Source organism: Triticum dicoccoides, chromosome 7B (assembly GCF_002162155.2).
Source record: "Triticum dicoccoides isolate Atlit2015 ecotype Zavitan chromosome 7B, WEW_v2.0, whole genome shotgun sequence".
NCBI lineage: Eukaryota > Viridiplantae > Streptophyta > Magnoliopsida > Poales > Poaceae > Triticum > Triticum dicoccoides.
The window spans coordinates 314,830,675-314,835,478 of NC_041393.1; positions in this window are offsets into that span (position 1 = coordinate 314,830,675).

Below are 4,804 nucleotides of genomic sequence, written 5' to 3' on the forward strand. Positions count from 1 at the left end.
TCCCGTTGCGCATGGCATCATCTCCATGCTTGTTCTTGCTCCAATGTTCATCCTTCTCCAAGCTACGCCCTTCATTTAAGAGAAAAACAAATGTATCCAATTTAGGCATCATCATATTCTCATGAACATTAGAATCATTACCAAGAAACGAAAGTACCTGATAACTTAATTGGCGTGCGCGAGCTCTAGTAATTGGTCCCGTATATGTGGCAGTAGGGGCTGTGGGTGTAACAATGGTATTGATGTCCTCATCATCCTCCCCTTCTTGAAACGAAGTCGTCCTCGACGGAAGCTCATCTTCCTCACCCAAATAAGGCTTCAAATCTACAATGTTAAAAGTGGGATTAACCCCAAAATCTACAGGCAGCTCAAGTTTATATGCATTATCATTTATTTTCTCTAACACCTTAAAGGGACCATCAGCACGTGGCATTAGCTTTGATTTGCGCAAATCAGGAAATCTATCCTTACGCAAATGTAACCAAACAAGATCTCCAGGTGCAAACACAACATGTTTTCTACCCTTATCTCCAGCAAGTTTATATTTAGCATTCATACGCTCAATGTTTTCCTTAGTTAACTCATGCATCTTTAAAATCAATTCAGCATGTTGTTTAGCATCAAAATTAACCTTCTCCAAAGATGGAAGAGGCAACAAATCAATAGGTGCACGAGGTAGGAAACCATACACAACTTCAAAAGGGCACATCTTAGTAGTAGAATGCAATGAACAATTATAAGCAAATTCAATATGAGGCAAGCATTCCTCCCACATTTTCTTATTATTCTTCAAAACATCTCTAAGCATAGTAGACAAAGTTCTATTGACTACTTCATTTTGTCCATCAGTTTGGGGGTGACAAGTAGTACTAAAAGCAGTTTAGTCCCCAACTTAGCCCATAGACATCTCCAAAAGTGGCTAAGAAATTTAGGATCACGATCTGAAACAATAGTATTTGACACACCATGCAAGCGAATAATTTCACGAAAGAACAAATCAGCAACATTAACACATCATCGCTTTTATGACATGGTATAAAGTGTGCCATTTTCGAGAATCTGTCCACGACAACAAATATGCTATCCCTCCCCTTCTTTGTTCGAGGTATACCTAAAACAAAGTCCATAGATATATCCTCCCAAGAAACACTAGGTACAGGGGCATATATAAACCATGAGGATTGAGTCGTGACTTAGCTTTTTGACATGTAGTGCAGCGAGCAATAAAACGCTCAACATCCCGTCTCATCTTTGGCCAAAAGAAATGTGTAGCAAGTACGTCCTCCGTCTTCTTCACGCCAAAGTGTCCCATTAATCCTCCTCCATGCGCCTCCTGCAACAACAAAAGACGAACGGAGCTAGCTGGAATGCATAGCTTATTAGCACGAAACACAAATCCATCGTTAATGACAAACTTGTTCCACATTCTTCCTTCTTTACAATTCTGCATTACATCTTTAAAATCAGCATCATGCACATATTGATCTTTGATGGTCTCCAAACCAAATATTTTGAAGTCAAGTTGTGAAAGCATAGTATAGCGACGAGACAATGCATCAGCAATAACATTTTCTTTTCCCTTCTTGTGTTCAATGACATAAGGGAAAGTCTCAATGAATTCAACCCATTTAGCATGTCTACGATTCAGTTTAGCTTGACTTTTAATATGTTTCAACGATTCATGATCATAATGTATAACAAATTCTTTGGGCGATAAATAATGTTGCCATGTTTCTAATGTCCGAACAAGAGCATATAATTCTTTATCATAAGTAGAATAATTCAGACTCGGCCCACTCAATTTTTCAGAAAAGTATGCAACAGGTTTGCCATCTTGTAATAACACACCTCCTAATCCAATTCCACTAGCATCACATTCAAGCTCAAAAGTCTTATTAAAATCAGGAAGTTGGAGTAAAGGAGCATGTGTCAACTTATCTTTCAATACCGTGAAGCTTCTTCCTGTGCGGTACCCCAAACAAAATGCACATCCCTCTTTGTAAGCACATTGAGAGGTGCAACAATGGTGCTGAAATCTCTCACAAAACGCCTATAGATATACCTTGGAGACGACTTTGACGATCCGACTACAAACGTGCACGACGTTGCGCCTTAGCAATCGCTAAACCAATCTCCAGAGGTTATTGACCACGCCGGTGCACGATCAACCTGACCACGAAGGTCTATTCCTGCAAGCAATCGAAGAACGAGCAAAAATATGATAAAAGCAATCTGAATATTGCAAATATGTATGAAGTATTGATAAAGGTGGGGATCCGAAAGCGGTCTTGGTCTGGTCGTTGGACACAAACGAAGTACACGAAGTTGCGTTGGCTAACTTTTAACTAAACAAATCCCAAGGAAAAGCTACTAGATGGATCTACTTATATAGGAGCAAGGGGTGGTGGCCAAGGAGGTGGGAGGACGTCCCAAGGCAGCCTAAAACTAAATCTAGGTCGTACAAGGCCAATGGGCCCAAGTGGAGGTGATGTAACACCTTTGGACTTGTAGTTTGACTCGGATTCTGCTGCAGCATCAGATTGTTTCATCCACAACTCAACGCTCCGGACGAATTTGAAGGTGATTCCACTTGGGTTGGAAAGTGCACGAAATCTAGTTTCCAACAAAAAAAGAATCACCCAATTCGGAGTCCGTATGAAAACCTTGTGTGCGTTTTGAGTCAGGTATGTCTGTGCAGTCCGAATCTGAATCCAGAACGTGAGAGACTTGGACTCTATCTTCTCTTGGGCCAAAAGTGACGTGAGAGGACTTTTTGGACAGCAAATAAACATCTCTTTCTTCCTTATCTTCATATGTGGATTGTACAAATGTCTCATACACCTGCAATTAGACAAAACACAAAAGTGTGTGAAGTATTTTTGTTCTGGATAACATAAATAGATTATTGAATAGTTTGCACTAGAAATCACCTGACAAATATGCATATATGCAATATTTTTGGTCATATCCAAGGTAGTCATGTCCTCATCATCCTCCCCTTCTTGAAAATAAAGCCGTCCTTGGCGTTGCTTAATCTGAAATGTGGCTAACAAAAGAGACAAGGTGTACATGTTGTATATGTATATGTCATCCATTTTTACTTCCCTTGACTTTTGCATATATGACACATGAATAGATGAGTAACTTGCATAGTTCATAAAATCTAAAGCCAAAAAATTAGCACAAGAAGTAGAAGGCATGAAAATATTGCAACTCAGTTTGCACATATAAGTGAAGCTCTTATTCATTTCAAAAGATTGACAATGTTCATCATTAAACCATCCCAACATTGGTGAATAAACCTTACTTGCATCAAATTTACATGCTACAACATGCTTAAATAAGCAAACATGCAATAAGTCATTCAACACAGAATCATCACCAAGATTAGAGGTCATATCAAAGTGATTAAACATTGGTTCTTTTGCATCAATAGTTAATTCAATGGGTGCACTCAAAATTGTTGGTATTTCAGTTGTTTGATCACATGGCAAAGTCAAATTATCAACGTAGTCCTCTAAAATAGGTGGCGTGATCAAAGTAGTGGGTAGCTCATCAGATGGTGCATTCAAATTGACAAGGCATTCATCATTCTCATGTAGAGATGGAAGATCAGTACCTTTGTCATTACCTCTTATGATCAACTCAGATGATGTAGCCACTCTCGGGGGCGATGTGTCACATGGTGAAGGTGATGTAGTCCTGACAACAACGGATGTGGTTGTCATAGTATGCCTAGTAGTTGAAGGAACCATCATATCAACTCTTGGAATATGCACCGTGCGCTTGTTCTCCTCGTGGCCAACACGTCGTTTTATTTCCTGTTTAGCTTTGCAAGCAAGATGAAACAAATGGTCCATAGGATAACACTCTTCATGAATTAGTATCTCTTGAATATCACGGTTTAATCCTTCCCAAAATCTATCCATAAAATCATCTTCACTTTCTTCTAAAGAGGAATGCAACAAGGTAGTTTGTAAATCATCATAATATTTTGTTACAGTTTCACTACCTTGTTTTAAGTGTTGCAACTTCTTAATCATGCCACGAGTATAATAAGTAGGGACGAAAGTATGTCGCATGGCAAGTTTCAAATCATCCCAAGTAGTAGGTATATAATCAGGGTGTAACCGACAATATTCACTCCACCAAACCAAAGCATAACCAGTGAAAGAACCAACCGCAACCTTAAACTTTTTATGTTCATCGAAATTATGGGAAGCAAATATATTTTTTATGTCGAACTCCCATTCAATATATAAAGCAGGTTTAAAACGGCCATTAAATGGTGGTATAGATACATTAACCTGATCATGTGCATTTGGATGTTTGTGCACCTCTCGTGACGGTTGTGGTATTTGCAAAGGTGGTGGCACGTCTCCCGCGATCGACAAAGCCCATGAATTGACTCTGGATCCTGTCATGATTAGTAGAACAAGAAACAAAACCCAAAAATAATGTTCCTATAACTACTAGGATGTGGTGGTAAAACGCTCACAGTAAACCAAATATCAATGTCTTACAAGTTCTTACCATGCAGCAGGCGGTGATCGGCAACCAGCGGTGTCAAGTAACTCCGAATATTGAGTAAAGCGATTGCCAGGGGAGTGTATGTATACACGGTGTAGAAATATGTGGAGCTGGGTTGGCTATATATGGTAGCAAAAGATTAGCAATAATCAATTCAAAGATGCAATGTTGAATAAACGCTCAACGACGGTACTGTGCTGGTCCTAGGCTAGACCGGACTAGAGACGCGAGCCTAGAACACTAATAAGGTCACGGCGTAGCACAACTAGCATCA